Source organism: Kogia breviceps, chromosome 7 (genome assembly GCF_026419965.1).
Source record: "Kogia breviceps isolate mKogBre1 chromosome 7, mKogBre1 haplotype 1, whole genome shotgun sequence".
NCBI lineage: Eukaryota > Metazoa > Chordata > Mammalia > Artiodactyla > Physeteridae > Kogia > Kogia breviceps.
Window position 1 is genome coordinate 45,771,906 of NC_081316.1, and position 20,571 is coordinate 45,792,476.

A 20,571-nucleotide genomic window follows, 5' to 3' on the forward strand; every position below is an offset into this window, starting at 1 on the left:
ACTTCTCTAGCATTTTCCTGGCTGGAACTGAAAATGAATATTATTCCAGCTCTAAAATATAGCCATCAGTCCCCAAATTCTCCTATTCGTAGAGGATGCTGGTCTATAATATGAAGAGAGAGCCTATAAAAGTGAGCACAGGTAACAAATATAATGACTACCTAATTCCAGTCCTAACCCAACTATGGCTCTTTCTTTCTCAAAATTTATTTTTTTTAACTTGCTTTCAATAACCCTCCATTATCTTCCATTAAGGATTAATCATAAGCTCCTTAGCATGAAACCCAAAGACCTTCACAATATTACTTAACCTGTCTATCTAACTGCATCCTTACCTCCTGCTTGTGATCCGTCCTGTCCTCCATGATACTCAGTTCTAGTAATATCATCAAGTGCCTGAATGGTGAGTCAGGATTCAGCACAAACTGTGCCTTCTCTGAAAAACACTCCTGTTAGAATTAGTCACTGATCCCTAAAGTTCTGATAAACTTAACATCATTTATTTGTGAGTCTGTGTCCACTGCTATCTATGGGTCACAGAAATTAAGATGTGAAGACAATGTTGAATCTGAATTGAAAAAAAAATCACAAGGAAAAGACACCTTGTACATATTCTTTCACAGGCTCTACATATTCACTTAAAAAGATACACAGATAGAGGTTATTATATTTGCAAAGGTATCAAGAATAGAAAAATACTTGGATAAATTAACACTAAAAATTACATTTTGGGCAATGTCAAAGTGGTGCTTCACATCTACCATAAAATCTCCTGTCTTTATCAGGGCAGTCACCCGGCACAAATGCTTATTGATACCATGCTTCCTCCCAATTAGTGTTCTTCATTCTGTTCCTTTTCTTTTGTTTGCTTTAGGCTTAATTTGTACTTCTTTCCCTACTTTCCTAAAATGAAGCACAGGTTACTGATTTTTAAACTCTCTTTCTTTCTAATATATGCATTTAAAGCTATAAATTCCCCTATAAGCACTGATTTCTTCCCATTCCACAAATTTTAAAAAGTTGCATTTCCATATTTCATTCAAAATATTTTTAAAGTGCCTTTTGAGACTTCTGATTTGACTCAGATGTTCTTTAATGATGTGTTGTTTAACCTGCAAGTATTTGTGGATTTTCCAGCTACATTTTTTATTGATTTCTAATATAACTTCATTATAGACTAAGAACATGCTTTGTATGATTTCCATTCTTTTAAATTTGTTAAGGTGTATTTCATGGCCCAGATTATAGTCTATATTAGTGAATGTTTCATACAACCTTCAGAAGAAGGTGTATTCTGTTCTTGTTGGGTGTAGTATTCTATAAATGTCAATTACAGCAAGTTGATTAATAGTTTAATAGTTTAGTTTTCAATTTGGGCACAATTAGGAATGTTATAAAAGATTTTTATGATCTTCCCCCCCAGGCTCAGAGCCAATTACCATGTTCTTTGTTCTTTGTATATGTATTATTCAAGTATTAGTCGTTTCCCTTGTTATTTGTTTCTAGCTCATATTGTGTTATAATAAATTGTCTCTGCACTAGCAGTTGGAGTATTTACATTCATTTTTCATAATGCAGCGGCAAATAGTCAAACTGAACTATTTAATTGGGTGGCAGTATGAGGGTGGAGTATTATTCTTGAAAGAGGGTGGGTCCTGGGTCTGATATCAAAGTGTTCATGGTCAGGTCTGAATGAAGCAAAAAGTTCCTTTGGGGCAACAATCGGACACAGAGAGAAAGTTGCTAAATCAGATGTTAGATAACCTCAAATGCCAAAGACATATAAATACCAAAGGACTTGGGGTTACTGACGGTGTCCCATAGCTACAGCCTGGGTGAACTTGTGCAACATTGAGAGACAGAGAGTTCAATTATGGATCTCTTTTAATTGTCCAGCCTTGAAATATAAGTACCTAAACGTGGGTACCAGCAGTCAGAATAGAAAGGAAGGGATAGATGTGAGAAATATGTTAAAGAATGTGGCCATTGATTTTGCTAGGAACAGTGGTTAAACTTGGCTCCCAGCTGTGGTAGTGTATGGTCTGAAAAATGATGATGTCATTAACTAAAAGGCAAGTCTGAAGGGAGAGGGATTTAGGGGGAGGGGATCATAAACTTGCTTTAAAAATGTTGTGTTTGCAGTCACAATAAGACGTACAAATAGGGATACCAAACAGGCACTATGGGAGCTGTAGAGGACAGAAATAAAAATAACAGCTGAGAAAATATCTTATTCCTTCCTTATTTTAAGTACACAAAGAAAAACCTTGTAAAACAGGAAAGTGTATTTGTGCACAGTTACCTCTCTTCTTCAAGACTTTCAGAGTGAATACCTGAAATAAGATCACTCTGTTCTCTAATCCATTTACTCCTTGATTAAAAAAGCATTTATCAATCACATGATATACACCAGGAAGGGGAATGGTGAAGAAGAAACATATTTAAGATATATTTCAGAGGTAGAACCAACAGAAATTTGTTATAGAGTAGACTGCAGGAAAGGCTTTCCAAAAAATTTTAGACTTCTCAATCTATGGATTAGAAATAATTTTAATAATTTTAATTATAAATTTAATTAAATGGATTAGAAATAATTTTAATCCATTTAATCTACAGATAAAAATAATTTTAGTATGTGACAGGAAAAATACATAGAGAAATAGGCATTTGAGATTTGAATCCTCAGGGACGAACTGTCCAGAGCTGTTTCTTCAACACTGTGATACCCTGAGTGGAGCTGTTATCCCTGGCAGTCTTATGCTTATTCTGGAGACAAAAGAATTTCATCAAATCCAAATAAAATGACTCCACTCCAGGTCACTCACTCATTTATCCATTCAACAAAGATTTATTTCATGACCGTTTGTGCCAGGCACTGTGCTGGATACTAGATATAGAGTGGTAGGTGACATCTCTCCATAGTGTTGTTTACAATATGGTATCTTCACCTGTAACAGATCAAACTCTCTCTCAAGAGTACTTCCAGATCCAGATAGTCTCTGGATATGCTGTTTATTCCTTCTATCTGTTTTCATCCCCATTACCCTTACCATTATTTAGATATTCACAGATATGCCAACATCCTTTCAGTTAATAATCATTTAAGTCCTTCTGAGGCTGAGAATTCAAAATACCCACTTAAAACACTTGAGGTGGATGAGTATACTCCACCTAATGTGTTTCTGAGAAATAGAAAAACACTGTAAATTTTATACTGTTAGTTTTTATTAAGATTTTCTTTTCAATAACACTTCATACATAGGTAAATGAAATTCTTTTTTTTTTTTTTTTTTTTGCGGTATGCGGGCCTCTCACTGTTGTGGCCTCTCCCATTGCGGAGCACAGGCTCCGGACGCACAGGCTCAGCGGCCATGGCTCACGGGCTTAGTTGCTCCGCGGCATGTGGGATCTTCCCGGACCAGGGCACGAACCCGTGTCTCCTGCATCGGCAGGCGGATTCTCAACCACTGCGCCACCAGGGAAGCCCTGAAATTCTTTTTCATTAAACAGATATAATCTCTAAACTTTAAAGTATCAAGAAGGTAAAGACTTTGCAAAACATGTAGTTTCATTGGAGAGAAATTTGTTGCCTACCAAAATTGCTAAGAATGTATATTCAGACTTTAAAATAAAACCATCTTATAAGGGGGCTTTTTTTCTTCCTGAAAACTCACTTATGTGTCAGTACTAATTGAAAGTAGTGTCCACTGACATTCTGGACAATGACTTTTCTATCTGTTTTTAGATTTGACCTAAAAATAACCTAAGAAACAGTAAAGTAGCCTTTGCATGCCTGCAGGCAAAAGATCATCCTGTTCAGGGAAAAAGACCACTGAATAAATGGCTTTATCTTTTAACTGATTAAATTCCCAACAGTTTTTATGTGATACACCCTTTATAAAGGTTATAACTTCCATCTGCCTATTCTTTCATCTGAGACTCAGGAAAGTCTCAGCTGCAGATGTGGCAGTCCCAGGGCAAAATGAGGATAAGCTAAAGTTGCTTCCTTTCTAGTCAAAGATGAAGACAGCATTTTCTCTAAAAAAGCATGTTTTTCCCAGCCAGTCTTTTACAAGCAGCTGACTGATTCCATAAATAAAGAACATCATCTTCTATAGGCTGGGCTTTCCCAGAGGTGACTGTAAGACCATCCCATTCTCTGATTTGTGTATCTCCTGAGACCAATCAAGGTCCCTTCTCTCTTCCTTCAATTAACTTTTAACAAAATTTAAAGATGAAAAAATAATGCTTAGACATGACATCTGAATCATGTTGCTGAACTGTTTCTTTATGACTTCATTCTTAAACTTTAGAAATTAAGTTGCTCCCCAACTCTGAAGTTACAGAAAGTCTAACTTGTAAATTCCAACAGGAGAGAAATGCTACTTGGTTGAGAATTGTGAAGTGAGTAAGCCAGACCATGTGGCTTACAGATCTAGCTTAGACTTTCCCTTGCTGAAGAGAAGGATATGACAGGGTGGATACTGAGTAGAGAGAATCATTAAAATACAGGGAGGAAACATAAGAATGTCTTATATAGAAAAATCAGAATGGCATATATCAGTTATAAGATATTTGAAATTAGAGATTGGATATTTATATCCTGCAGTGGCCAACACAATATAATAGGGACTACAGTAGTAGTGGTATAATAAATGTTAGTTAAAGAGCAAAAGAGAAGGAGAGGGGAAGGAATTATCAACTCCCTTGCTGTCTACTGGAAGTAAAAGACACCACCAGATAAAGAACCATAGATAACTGTGCAACAACCACTATAAAGAACAGCTAACTTTGACAAGACCCAAGATTACCAGAAGCTAGTATTCTAACAATATGGACACACTGATATTCCTGCTGTATTGTGTGCAATTTCAGTCTAAAATAAGAAATGTGCAGTTGTTTAGAACAGTAGGTGCAATTGTTTTCTCTGTTTTCAGAAACGTCTAATAGGAAAAATGACCCCACAGAGTCTGGGAGGGTCACACTTAATATCTTAGCAATCAGGTAAAAATTAGAATAGGAGCAATGTGTTTCTGAATAAGACCCACAAAGGGGTAAATGATATTTTCATCCAAAAGTCTTGACAGTCTCACTAAAGCAATGTTGCTGTGCTGAGAAAAAAAAGAAAATTTTAAGAAATTATATCAGATTCAATTTATTTGGAGTCAATTAAATAAATAAAACATTTCTCAACATAAATGGACCAGATGAAGTTAAATAACATGAATATGTAGAGATTCCTTAAGAAAAAATATGACTTTTCCAAAGATATGTAAGCTGAAAATACAGGTTCAAAGAAAGAGGGCAGTAGTTTTTGAGGAATTTCTACATTTGGAAGAGTACAAAGGACTCAACGGTACTTAGCAAGCAATTTATGAAAATGGCTTATAGTGAAGAAACAGGCCATTGAATTTAGAAGGATTAACAAATTGAAACAATAACCAAAAATGTGCTGTGAATGTAGAATACAGCTTTTTTATTTATAGTAAGTGGAGAAGTGAGAGACATAGAAATGGTTTTTAAAAGAATGAAAATAGGGACTTCCCTGGTGGTGCAGTGGTTGAGAGTCCGCCTGCCGATGCAGGGGACACGGGTTCATGCCCCGGTCCAGGAAGATCCCACATGCCGCGGAGCGGCTGGGCCCGTGAGCCATGGCCGCTGAGCCTGCATGTCCGGAGCCTGTGCTCCTCAATGGGAGAGGCCACAACAGTGAGAGGTCAGCGTACCACAAAAAAAAAAAAGAATGAAAATAGACCTTAAAGGTTGAGTAATTCTAAGAAGAATGTGTATACACACATTGTTAGTTTCAACATTTACTAAGGATTTACACAACATGCCAAGCTTTATGCTATACTTTTAGCAGATAATTCCTCACTTAGTTTTAGCAACAATTGTATTATAAAGATACTCTAAGTAAATCTTACATATGATAAATAAGGTTTACAGAGGACAGCTTTCCCAAAGCCATGTAGCTAGTAAGCCACATTTTCTAATTTAGGTTTATCTAACTTCAAAGTTGATATTCTTTATCACTAAGCTTTGTTTCACCCTCTCTGCAATGATATTGAGTTGCCAAATGTGAAGTAGTGGAGAACATCATCACCATCAAGAATTTTGTATAATTGTGAGACTACAAGGGTATAAGGGTCATCAACACAAATGCTAAAGGTTAATGTCAGGGGAAGGATAAGCAAGATACTGTGCAAAGGGGAAGACGGAAGAGGCAAGAGATGACCCCCCACCCCAAAAAATAGATGTCCTAGGCAGAGGAATGATATTCCAAAAGATACTATTTAAGCAGGACAGCACAACAATGACCCAGAAGTAGACATAACGCAAAGATCAGTATGGGTTCCAGAAGGCATGGGACAAGTGAGCTTCACTGGAGAAGTAAACAAGAAAAAACAAGAAAGAGAATTTATAGATTTCATAGAGTCTGTTCACCATGAAAGAGGGCATCCAGAGATTCAAGTAAGAATCAATGGCATGGATGCAGGTGTGCTGAGGAGAGCAGTAAGACTGAGTGGGATGGTGGTAAAATTGAGACCTCAGGACTGAGAGAGACCCGTGGAACCTCGCTCCACTGCTTACCACCTCTGTGATCTGTGTCAATTACTCTGTCTCTCCTTGCCTCTGTTTCCTTATAGGTGAAATGATAATAAACAATAGTACAGTCCTACAGAGTTATTGTTTAACCTCTGACTCTGACTTCAGAGCTCTTCTTACTCTGTAACCATCACATTCTAAGAAAGATGGAAGAATATAAGAACTTATACCTTCAGACGTCTGATTTTCTGTGTCCTATTATCCAGATTATAGTCCTCTTGTATCTTGTTTCAGCATGATGGTGGTAATAAAGTTTATTATACTATTGTCTCTACTTTAGTATAAATATGAAATTTTCTAAAATAACAAGCTTAAAAATACATAATTCTCTACAGTCCCATAAATCAGCAACACCCTCTGGAGAAAGCTGCTTGGCATAGATTTCTCCCCTCTAAGAGAAATGAAACCTAGTTTTTTCTCTTATCGTCTTCTAAAAAGGGTGGTTTTATAAATGCCCTTGTTAATGTGTTTGCTCTCAGTAGATCCCACGAAAAATGCTGGGGGTGCCAAAAACCTGAAACCAACTGTCCATTGCTGAGATGCTAAGTAGGCAGGATTGCTAATTCATTGTGCTGCCTTTGTCTTTATAGAGGTCACCATCACAGGACAAACCGGAAAGAAGTGATACCTACCAGTGGGTAGTGATTATTCAGCGTCATAATGTGAAGGATCGCATACACCATGTGAACACGAGCCAAAGGTGCTGACTATAGTGTGGTGTAAAAATAAAACGGGTCAGAGCCAAAAATATCTCAGCAATCTAAAGAACAAGACTGTGCTTCACTTTGTTCTCTTAGTTCTTTCAAGAGGAAAAAGTTCTTTTATTCATTCATTCACTGAGTCAGTCCAGTAATCACTTATGGAGTACCTTGACACTGTTCTGAGTGCTAGAAATACTGCAGTGAATAACACTGACATGATGACTTATATTGCAGGGGAAAAGAGGTTTATTTTTTAGACATGAAGACAGATATCAGGCAATGTGTTGCTGTGCTCTGAGGGAGCCCAGTTAATAATAATGCTTTTCCCAGCCCTTGTTCTGAAATAGTAGAGAAACAGATAAGGAGTGAGGCAGATAGAGGTCAAAATGTCAGCCCTATTCCTGATACCTCTGATACATGGGAACAGAAGACTTCCTAACACTGCACCCCAGAATTAGACATGTAATGTACCTAGCCAGGCACAGGTACACCAGGACAATCACAGGCTTACCTGCTGTCCTTCCTAGATGACCTGCCCCTGAAAAACTTGTGACATGGAGCAACAGAACAGAATATTGAAGTTTACTATGTAATGCAAAATTGATTGCCAGAGTGACTGTATCAGTTACATTGATGCCAGCAGAGTAGGAGAGCTCCCACTACAATTTATCCTCTGAGTCAGTGTGGTATACTGATTACAAACATGGTGCAATTCAACCCAGCTCCCTGTACTCACGGTTTTTGCAATGTGACTTCACATCTTCACTTATCAAGAGTCTATGTCTCTATTCTTTGAATCCTGGCTGGACTTGAGATTTACTTTAGCCAAAGAAATGCGGCAGAAGGGAAGGTGTGCCTTTTCTGAGAGGCTGTGCATTGTTTCTGCTTTGTCTTTTAGGTACCTTGACACTGCATGAGAATGACTATGAGAATGAGCCCAAGCTAGCTTGCTCAGGATGTGAGATGATGCAGAGCACAGCTGAATTTTCCCCACTGCCACCATCCTGGTCTATCCAATCCCAGCCTACTCACAGACTGATGGCTAACACAAGACAAACCCAGGAGGGATCAGCTTAGCTTGGGCCAGATAAGCAGAACAGCTAAGCCAATCTCACAAGACCAGCATTAATTTGCTAACACTTTAAGCTGGTTCATTATACAACAATATTTAATTGATCCCTTGCTATTGACATACTTATTTTCTTTGACTAATTATAATGTGGTAACTCTGGGATGACACGTGTACATGCTTACCCAGAGACATAAAAGGGAATGTCCATGCCGTAATTGTTTTTAAATAGAAAAAAACAAAAAGAAAATAAAGTCAAAAACAAAATAAGAGATTTCAAACATTGTAATATTTTAAACGTTGTAGACATATTTGAAACATTATTCATCGTTAGAAATGAAGAACTACAGATACAGCTATCACTGTATCCAGCTATCACTGAAAAATTCAAGTAAATATTTCTGAGTAAGGGAACAAATCACAAAAAATTAAAAAGTAAAACTCCTTTTATAGAAGAATGATAGCAGATAAAACTTAAAAGACACTATTTAAAGATCTTACATGTGTGGTAAAACTATTTTTTAAAAGGCAAAGGGATGATTAACAAATTTGAGAACACTCGTTACTTCTGATGCGTGAGAATGGAGAAGATACTGGGTGGAATGCACCAAGGTCTTCAAAGATCCTGAAAATGTTCTATGGTGTAATGAGGTTTATTTTATGGTTTTCATTAATTCTATATCTAGGAGATAGATTCTTGGTATGTATATTTTATAATAGTGTTTTAAATAAGGTGCATAGAAAACAAATGGAAATGAAGGAAGAAGTTAGGACACTACTCTAATAGTCCACATGAGATATGGGAACTTGGCATTGTATATTACTGGTAGAAATGGAAAATGTATATAATTAAAAGATGTGCAGCTCTACCACTGATTATGTGTCTTCGGACAAGCTACATAACCTCTCTACTCCTCATTTTGTCTGTTAAAAAATGTAGGGAATTTTAGCAATGAGTTAATACATGTAGAGCTCTTAGAATAATGCTTCATACACTCTAAGCATGCAATAAAAGTTAGATATTCCTATTAAATAATGAATCATTTGGCATAAGTTCAAGCATCCACATTTTAAGAATTTTGAGAAGGTGGAACATGGACAAATGCTGATGACCATTGTCTCTACAGAACAGGACATTTGAGACAGAGTTGAGGAACTGAACTGTTCTAGTTCTGTGAAAAATGCCAGTGGTAGTTTGATAGCAATCGCATTGAATCTGTAGATTGCTTTGGATAGTAGAGTCGTTTTCACAATGTTGATTCTTTCAATCCAAGAACATGGTATATCTCTCCATCTATTTGCATCATCTTTAATTTCTTTCGTCAGTGTCTTATAGTTTTCTGCATACAGGTCTTTTGTCTCCTTAGGTTGGTTTATTCCTAGGTATTTTATTCTTTTTGTTGCAATGGTAAATGGGAGTGTTACCTTAATTTCTCTTTCAGATTTTTCATCATTAGTGTATAAGAATGCCAGAGATTTCTGTTCATTAAGTTTATATCCTGCTACTTTACCAAATTCATTGATTAGCTCTAATAGTCTTCTGGTGGCATTTTTACGATTCTCTATGTATACTATCACGTCATCTGCAAACAGTGACAGCTTTACTTCTTTTCTGATTCGGATTCCTTTTATTTCTGTTTCTTCTCTGATTGCTGTGGCTAAAGCTTCCAAAACTATGTTGAATAATAGTGGTGAGAGTGGACAAACTTGTCTTGTTCCTGATCTAAGAGGAAATGGTTTCAGTATTTCACCATTGAGAGAGATGTTAGTTGTGGGTTTGTCATATATGGCCTTTATTATGTTGGGGTAAGTTCCCTCTATGCCTGCTCTCTGGAGGGTTTTTATCATAAATGGGTGTTGAATTTTGACGTAAGCTTTTTCTGCATCTATTGAGATGATCATATGGTTTTTCCCTTTCGATTTGTTAATATGGTGTATCACATTGATTGATTTGCATATATTGAAGAATCCTTGCATCCCTGGGATAAATCTCACTTGATCATGGTGTATGATCCTTTTAATGTACTGTTGGATTCTGTTTGCTAGTATTTTGTTGAGGATTTTTGCATCTATGTTCATCAGTGATATTGGACTGTAGTTTTCTTTCTTTGTGATATCTTTGTCTGGTTTTGGTATCAGAGTGATGGTGGCCTTGTAGAATGAGTTTGGGAGTGTTCCTCTCTCTGCTATAGTTTAGAAGAATTTCAGAAGGATAGATGTTAGTTCTTCTCTAAATGTTTGATAGAATTCACCTGTGAAGTCATCTGGTCCTGGGCTTTTGTTTTTTGGAAGATTTTTAATCACAGTTTCAATTTCAGTGCTTGTGATTGGTCTGCTTATATTTGAAGACACAGACTTTAACCTCATTTTTAATGAAGGAAATCTCTGTGGTCGTCACAGGGTTTAGGGGATCTATTTAATCACAAACTCCACACCTGGAATAAACCATTGTGGGAGTCAAGCAACACAGACCCCAGCTTTTAAGTATGGTATTGGATCTACTCCTATGTTTATAATTATTAAGGAATTAAGATGACAGAATAAGGGGGGATATGCCCTATTCCATGGCAAAGAAATACATGCTCCTGTTATCAGTAGTCACTGACTGGAGGTTTATTTTTGGGTTAAGACTCTCTTCAACATTTTTCCAAAGAAGATATACAGATGACCAACAGCCACATGAAAAGATGCTCAACGTTGCTAATAAGTAGAGAAATGCCAATCAAAACCACAATGAGATATCACCTCATGCATGTCAGGATGACTATCATCAAAAAGTCTACAAATAATAAATGTTGGCCAGGATGTGGAGAAAAGGGAACCTTTGTACACTGGTGGTGGGAATGTAAATTGGTACACCCACTGTGGAAAACAGTATGGAGGTTCCTCAAAAAAATAAAAATAAAACTACCATATGATTCAGCAATTACACTCCTGGGTATATATCCAAAGAAAATAAAAACAGTAATTCTAAAAGATATATGCACCCCAATGTTCATAGCAGCATTATTTACAATAGCTAAGATATGGAAAAAACTGAAGTGTCCATTAACACAGCGGTCCCGAACGTTTTTGGCACCAGGGACCAGTTTTGTGGAAGACAGTTTTTCCACGGTTGGGAGGTGGGGGCGAGGGAGTGGGGGAGATGGTTCAGGTGGTAATGCAAGTGATGGTTCAGGTGGTAATGTGAACAATGGGTAGCAGCAGATGAAGCTTCGCTTGCTTGTCCACCACTTACCTCCTGTTGTGCAGCCTGGTTCCTAACTGGCCCGGTCTGCCGACCGTGGGTTGAGGATCCCTGCATTAACAGAAGAATGTATAAAGATGTGATTATATATATGAATATTACTCAACCATAAAAGAATGAAATTCTGCCATTGCAACAACATGAATAGACCAAAAAGTTATTCTTCTCAGTAAAATAAATCAGAGAAAGACAAATATTGTATACTATTTGGAATCTAAAAAATAAAACAAACAAATAAATATAACAAAATAGAACAGACTCAGAACTAGGGAGAACAAACTAGTGGTTACCAGTGGGAAGAGGGGAAGAGCAAGATGTAAGGCAGGGACAGGCGATTAAAAGGTACAAATTACTATGTATAAAATAAGTAAATTACAAGGATATATTGTACAGCACAGGGAAATATAGTCATTATTTTGTAATAATTTTAAATGGAGCATAATCTATAAAAATAATGAATCACTCTGCTGTACACCTGAAACAAATATAAAATTATAAATCAACCATATCTAAATTTTTTTAAATTCCCAAAACATTTACATAACCAGTCTGCTCTATTCCTGAAAGATAAGCAGCTTCTATGAATCCCTTTATTCAGAACCCCAAATCTGAGTTTACCCTATGAGTAATAACTGTATTTCTCTAAGATTGCATAATGTTTTCTAATATTTTCAATTTGTGTTTGTAAATCTATTGTTTATATCAAGTGTAAATTATTTTTCTAAGATTTAAAAAGTATAAACATTTTCAATTGTCTTAGTTATTTTTATCCTGTTGTATTAAATACATATATATTGACTGCCAAGTTCATCTCCAACACTATATTAGCCTTTAGGGATTCAGCAATAAACAAGACAGACACACTTCCTACCTTCTTAAATCTTATAGTCTGATGGATAATACAAACAAGACCAATAACCTAAAAGTGTGATGAGTGTAATTAAATTATGTTACTGAAATATATTACAAAGAGTTCCAATTGAAACTTAGGTAAGCAACACAATGCCTCATAACTAAGTGGTGAAGCAGGCATTGTGAATTCAGCCCCATCATATAAACATAAGCTAAGCTATTTAACTAATATTCATGTTCATTATATAAATTTGGAAAATGCAGAAAGGTGTAAAATTGCATGCTAATATTTTGAGTTTGTAATTTTTTTTTACTCTATATTGTTTATTTTTTTTAGTTAATGAAGGTTCATGACACAACAACCATTTTCTTTTATTGTTCGAGATGGTATACAGCAAAATATGCCCTTTTCCTTGTCTTCCAGCCACACTGTTCCCTGTTCAGAGGCACTTCCTATACTCATTTTCTTAAATACTCTTTCAGAAATCGATGAATGAGAAATTCTTGTCTGTTTTAAGTTTCAAGGGAATTGTCTCTAATGACTTAATATAAAGTATAAAATATATAAGTATAAACAACATTATGCTGTAGAAATACCCTTCTACACTAGAATGCTAACTTTTATTCAGAAAAAGGCATTCACAGTTTTTGTTTTGTTTTGTTTTGGGACATCGAATAAGGAGAGTTGTTTTTATCTTTCCTTTCATATGTTGATGTTATAAAGTAAAAAATAACTGTGACAGGAAAAGAGGATTCATAAACGTTTTATGTTCATTTCACTTGTCACAATTAGCCGACCATTTCCTGTACAAATTATTTATTACATACATACCAGGTGTGTCTTTGTTCAGTAAACACCCAGTGACATTTGTCAAGAAGAGAGTTAGAAATATTTTCAAATAATGCCACATTACCCCCACTCTTTCACCTCCTTAATCTCCTAAATAGCTAGGTGAGAACTGTCCAAAAAGTGTAGTGATTGGCATATTGTTGGCCTTGCCCATTGTACTAATCAGTAAAATTTTATCCGTTGAAACTTTACTCTGTGTAGGGAAAGAATAGTGACAGGAATAAGCAGGAAAGCTTTGGAAAAAGACTGCCTGGATGGTAAGTGCTGGTTTTCCCACTTTCTAGATGTCATATTGTTTCATCAATTAAAGAATGCACATTTTTTTCACATTCTGACATCTCTGAAATTGGTTTCTTCAAAGTAGATGGCATAAGTAATAATTTACCTCCAGTGTTTTTTTTTCTTGTAGTTTTAACATAAAATAATGATGCATCATATAAGGAATGGCACAATAAAATCAAATAAAAATATGTTGACCTTGGATATGTTATTTAAGTTCCATTGCCTGTAAAATATAATTAATTCAACAGTCGCTTAAAGACTTATGGTAAAAAATCAAATGTGTTATTACATATAAAAACATTTACAACTGTGGGAGGCATTTAGTAAGTTCTCAATAAATATTATCTATTTGTTATTGTGGGAAGATTAAAGATCATATGTACTAAGTGCCTAACACATCCTTGAGACACTGCATTAAATGCCAAGCAAGAACGAGCTAGATATTTTTCCCTCTTTCTTTACATTCAATACGTACAGCAGCATCACAAGTCATATTATTACCCCATATAATAGGTAAGAAAAGGTAAGTATACAGCAAGTTACTTCTTAAAAATTAAATAATGAATGTAGCAAAACAATGATTTAATTGCAGTTTTTTTCTGACTCCAATAGTTATGCCCTTTCACATCTTTTAAAAAATTGCTTAAATTCCTTATAAAATTCCTTAATATGTCTCATAATGGCATTCAAGCTAATGAGAACAGGACAATTTTCCATTCCTAGAAGTCGTAAACATCACTAACATTTTCATCCCATCTTGCTCTGATACCATATTCATAGATGAAAATTTATTCCAATTGAGATGACCTATGACAAGTTCCCAAGTAAATCCAAATAATTTCATTTTCTAAAACTTTAAAACTTCAAAAAGTGTTTAAATCTTAAGGGTATTTCAAAATATATATGTGTATGATATTCTAGTAAATAACTGAATAACAAGCTGTAAACAACACAAATAAAAATGTTCAGGGCAATTTCCTTTGATTTTGACAGAATCAATTTGGCCGATCAGAAAGTAGATCATAGAACATGTCAACTGATTGTTATAAATCTTGATAAAAAATGGTATCTTGTTTAATATACCGTTTACCTAAAATGCATTTGTCTGCTGATACATTGTGAAATAGACTGCTGGGATCGATATAAGAACTGCTGAGAGACTGAAATCTTTGAAATATTCACCATCAATTTTTTAATCTGCTATTTAGCAACCAAGATTTTATATCGTGATGGCCAGACTGAATATGTAATTCATGGGTTAATGAAATGTCAAGGAGAAATGCAGGCAATAATTTGCTTATTTAAATATACTGTTTCGGGCTTCCCTGGTGGCGCAGTGGTTGAGAATCCGCCTGCCGATGCAGGGGACACGGGTTCGTGCCCTGGTCCGGGAAGATCCCACATGCCGCGGAGCAACTAAGCCCGTGAGCCATGGCCACTAGGCCTGCGCGTCCGGAGCCTGTGCTCCGCAATGGGAGAGGCCACAACAGTGAGAGGCCCGCATACCGCAAAAAAAAAAATAAAAAATAAATAAATAAATAAATAAATAAATAAATATACTGTTTCATTAAAAAGTGACTGTAACACTTGTATATAAAATTCTGATAGTGACTGTCTTAATCTTCGGTCAACATCTTAACAGCCTTATATTTGTTACCCAAAATTTGTCTTCCAATAAATCACTCTTTAAGGGCTCTAGCTTCTAATGACATGTTTACACTTATTTGTTATAACAACTTATAATGAAGATGAAGCCTATTAGAGCAAGCAGTTCATTGCAAGTTCAAACACTGAGGAACCATAATTCAGTAATTCAGCAAGCAGAACTGATGCTCAAAAAGCGACCAAAGGCAATGCTAGTTCATCCCAATACATGGAATCCTAATGATGCCTTTGAACTTTCCCATTCATGTTTCAAATCCTGAGTCAAGGTTTTAGATCTCTTCTAATTTCTGCTTTTATCTCCTTCTGCCAATGGGAATTCATTATCTACCCACTAAGTAAAAGCAAATAATTGCACAAAATAAACAGGGAGATAATTAATTAGTATAAGAAACACTAAGTGATTACTTTAACAAGCTAAAATAGCAAGGAAAGCCATTCTGTCCCTTTACTCATAATTGAAGATTTCTTCCTAAAGACAAGAGAGAAACATCTTGTGCTAACATGAAATTGAACTGTAGTACTGGGATTGATGACCAACACCAATGAGTTTTCCCTCACTGAGAAGAACTCTCAGTGATATTTTTCTTTTGTTATTACTTTTTATTCCTAAGTAACTATATTAAAAGAGCCATAGCCTGGGATAGAGAAAGATTTCATGCACTGAAATGAATTTGGGAAAGCTGGATTCAAACGATACAACCTCTGACACTTACCTTCACCATGTCCCTAACAGAAGATTTCACTGTTTTTCCCTGTTAACCAAGTGATTGGAAATTAAAATTATCAGGGCTCTTTCAATGTTAACAAAAGTTTAAAATTCTAGTCTGTCTTCTGAAGAAATAAGTGGTTGAAATAAAAAGAAGATCAAGAGGGAGAGGGCATTAGAAATTAAATTTGGATAAGTCCTTGTTGCAAAAAGGGAAGGAGTTCCAATTTGAGCTTCTGACAATTTTAGAAGGACTAAATAAAGGGTAAAAGAAATCTTAGAGAGCTCAAGAAGAATTATGGCCTTCAAAACCAAAGGATGTTGAGTCACTTTGGGAAAAAGAAAAGTCATTAACACTGAGCTGTTGCTCATTTTATATTCTGGAAAAACAGTAACATAACTCATAGCTGTATTATGGAAATCACTTCTAGCTCTTAGGAGAGGATTATTCTCTTATTCCTTAAGAGTTTACTTAGATAACCCTGTAGAATAAGAAGAAACTTTTTAATTTTCCTTTTCCTCCAAATATAATTAATGTTTATAGCATCTTACACGTACTTTTACAATCATATCAACTCAAAGAGGCATATTTTCTCCACTACAAATTAGAATTCTGCTACAGTGAGTGCTCACAGTATAAAGCTCAGACTTCCATTTCAGGAGAGCCACCAAATTCAAACAAGAATATGAAAAAATTATTCAACTATCTATTAGCATGACATGAAAATAAGAATTGATGAAAAGAATGCAATGAAATTGGCAGCTTTAATAAATAATTGGGGAACTCTGTGGGTTTGAGAAAGCTCTTCCTCTGTTTTTTAGAATTGTCTGCAGAATATTTCAGGAATAACAGGAATAACTTCTTCACTACTCTTTGAGACTGTCTGAAGGCTCTAAAAGTATTTGATAAAAGGTTATCTTGTATCTGTGGTACTAATAGGACAAATACTGAACATCAAAATTGAGAATGTGACAAATATTGTGATGCAATTGTACAATCACAGTGACATATACAATAAAGTACTAGACATAAAAAAAAAACCCACTCTGACAAGGATGTCAAGTGCAGACACTTTCATATCAAAAGAGACAACAAAATACAATTACAGTACAGGAAGAACATTTTTAAAAGGCACAGAGAAAAGAGAAAGGCCTTAGAATAAAATGCCAAGACTTCAGAGTGAATTTAACAGAAAGCAAGACTGATGTCCCTTTGGCTGCAACATTGACAGTGACATAATTGACACACTCTTGGGGAAAAAAAGATAATTGGTTTCATCAAGCAGAGGAGAAAAATGTCATCAAGAAAGCAGTGACAGAGATGGTAGATGCCCAGCCATTGCAGAAGAGCAAACACCTGCTCTAGCTGTGAGAGGCCAAGCAATATGATCACGTGTTCCTTGGAGCAGAGCACGGACCACAGACCCAAAGATAAACATCACTTAATGTGTTTCTAGTCACTTTCAGTTGAGAAACTGTGTTTTCAGTTGAGAAACTGGGTTTTAATATAATATATTAATTTATGTCCAATGCATATTGCTGGGAATTAAGTATCACAGTAGTTCTCAATCAAACTCCATTTCCAGACAGCAACAATAATGCCTGTCTTTTGACTAAGCAGTTTTGTGTGGCCAATTTATATAGAAGTAACAAAATCATTTTTAGTAAAAAAAAAAAAAAAAAAAAAAGGCAGTTCTTGGTAGTTGACCTATTGGAAGTAATAAATTCAGGCACTGGATTAATGAGTCTCAATGCATTCTATAATGTGAGACTACTTAAATTTTAATCTGGTGCTGCCCTTAGATATATTACACATATTTCTCCCCCCTGTAAAAAACTGTCCATCTATTTGTGTAATGTCTATATATTAGTAGAGTAAGGTAGAGGTAAGGGAGCTAAGGTTATGGGATATCATTAAATAAGTTAACTATCTTAACTGAACTGATGGTTGTATAGATGATGGATAATGTCAATATTAAAACAAACACAATAGTTTTCATGGTTACTAGACAATCACTGAGAATGTTTTTCCTGCTGGAAAACATTGCATCTTACACTCCATTACCTTCCCCAGTAAAATATCAAGTTTAATTTCCAAATCTATTTTAGCTAAACTAGTTTGAACTGGAAAGTTCTAAGATGGAGAAGATTACAAATACAATGATTTAGCAAGGTGTTAATGGGATAATAAAGTAATAAAATTGAAAATATTTTAAACTGCTGGAGAAACAAGAACAAAACACTTTTATTCATGAAATAGTCATGATAATTATTAGAAAGGCATCCAAAATCAATGGGACCTGAGTTGCTCTTCACCTCTGTTCTATTTAGATTCTAACTGATAAATACTCTGGCTCTCTCTCTTCTCTACTATATGTAAACTGCCTTTTTGCTCCTGAGTGTTTGGAAAACTTCATTCCATCATCAGAAAGAATCCTACCTTCCTTGGAGCTAAGCAGAAAAACCTGAAGTTGAGAGAAAGATGAAAACATTTCTCTACTCTCCCCCTCAGGTCACCTCCCTTTTCTATCTCTGTTTCCTGCATGGTACCAGCTGCATCTTGCAGTTGTCCCCTATACTTCACCTGGGAGAACCCAGTTTAGCCTGGATCCTCAGAATCCTTAAATTAGATTACCTACATGGCAAACAGGCTTTTCTCTTGCTACTATTAATCAGCTTTCATAAAATCCCTTTGCTGTTTCATTATGCTATAAACCACTTAGGTTAAGATTGAGACGACACAAGGAGTGAAGAAGACAGACGACTTCATGCCTACTTCACCTACTCCTCACTTGCAGGATGGTATTCTGATCAAGCCTATAGTGTCTAAAGCAGTCTTCCTGGATTCAAATCCAGGCTCCACTTTACAACATTTGTGTGACTGTGATTTGTCTGTTTTTCATTATTTAGCATTTCTTGGCCTCAGTTTCCTCATCTGTAGAATGGAGATGGCTACTACTTCATTGGAATTATCATGAGGATTAAATCAGAAATAACACGCAAAATGCCCAATGCTGTTCTCAGCACATAAACAGTCTTTGATTAAAATTAGTGTAATAGGGTATTACACATAACGTTTTCTCACTGTCTTGGAGATTGAACTGAGATGTAAAGGCTAAGAACTCTACCATAGGTGCTCAGAACTCCATATTCTAGGTATGAATGTATTAGGCATTTGTAGAGATTAATTATAGAACTGGTACTGCCAGTATTAATAGCCCATTGCCAACCCCCATAAGGGAGGAGAAAGGAGACTTCAGGAAGTTAAAGTCAATGGTTGGAAGGACTTTTCAGAGTTTGCGGAGAGTCGTGGGAGGATCATCTATACCAAACCTTGTAAGGGGGCCTTCAGAAAAATATTTAGGGAGCTTGACACATCCCTGGGGGTATGGGGCCATCCCTTTGTACACAGGTTGCACCTGACTTATGGCTACAGAAGACAAGTGATCTAGAGTTGACAGAAAAGGGAGAGGGGGCCACTGAAGAACAAAGTGTCCATTAACTAATGGCAGAGACTAAGGTACCCAACATGGACCCCACAGAGCAGAGATTACAGCAATTCATCTTGAAAAGTACACGTACCCAAGAGAGCTCTACACCTGCTCTGAAGTGAGCTCAGCAGAAGGAACCAGAGAATGAGGATGAGAATGCAGATGCTGACACAGAGGCCATGGCTAACAGCCAGAGGTGGTAGCACCTGTGCCAGAAACCTCAGAAAGAGAGATTTCTGGGTCTAGGTATAGGGGAAGCAGGGGCAGTGCTGCTCTGAAAAGTCCTCAAAGGTGCTCCATGCAAGAAAAACCCAGCAAGTGTGCATCTACCATGCTGAAAGCTTGGGTGCCAAATTACAATTGCACCCACCAACTGAAACTTTTTCTGCCCTTTATCTCTCCCTGCCAACACTATTCTTGGGCCTAGAATAAGAAAACCGTGCACCCTGTCCTAGTGTGCCAGGGACAGTCCCACTTGATGCTTGCTGTGCAGGAGTAATTCCTAACAATGCCCTTTTCCTCATAAGAGAGTCCCAGTATAAATGATATGCTATGCAGCCAGCTTTCTCTCGAAGGAGACAGAAAACTCTTAGTGAGTGAGCGCTGAGGAGGAAAGAGTAATGTGGGAAAATTGTAGGCAGTCCCCTGGGCTTTCCTTCCTGGCTGTTTCCTACCATAGGACTCCAGGAAGGAGTCAAGCCCACTAGAGCAGGAGAGTTTTTCATTAGATGAGGGTCTAGAGTTTTAATATAAAATTAGCTGAGGTTTTTTGCTTGTGAAAGCAAATGGAAAAGCTATTGGACCTGGTGGAGACTTAATCCATAGGGAGAAAGAAGTTCATGGAATACATTTGCAGAGTGAGTACTGGGGGAAAGTAATGGCTTTCTACTCATACCTCTATATCCAGGGCCTTCAATAAGCAATTTTATATTACATATATTATTTTGTATTTAACAAATATTTACTGAGCAACCACTGAATGCCAGTAGGAATATAGTTGTACATCAGGTCCTTATACTCATGAACTTTATACTAATTGATTGGAGATAAAAAATAAACAGAAATATAGTACATGTAGGAATAAATAGTGTAAACATAAAAA

The 20,571-nt window shown here is 36.2% G+C and overlaps 1 long non-coding RNA gene across 1 annotated transcript in view; it reads right to left on the reverse strand.

The window, feature by feature from the left end:
• LOC136794575 (uncharacterized) overlaps positions 1-20,571 on the reverse strand; it is a 227,835-nt gene that overhangs the window by 71,618 nt on the left and 135,646 nt on the right. Inside the window, exon 2 of the long non-coding RNA XR_010841562.1 lies at positions 11,615-11,674. This is a non-coding gene — a long non-coding RNA (uncharacterized lncRNA). The remainder of the gene's footprint in view (positions 1-11,614; positions 11,675-20,571) is intronic.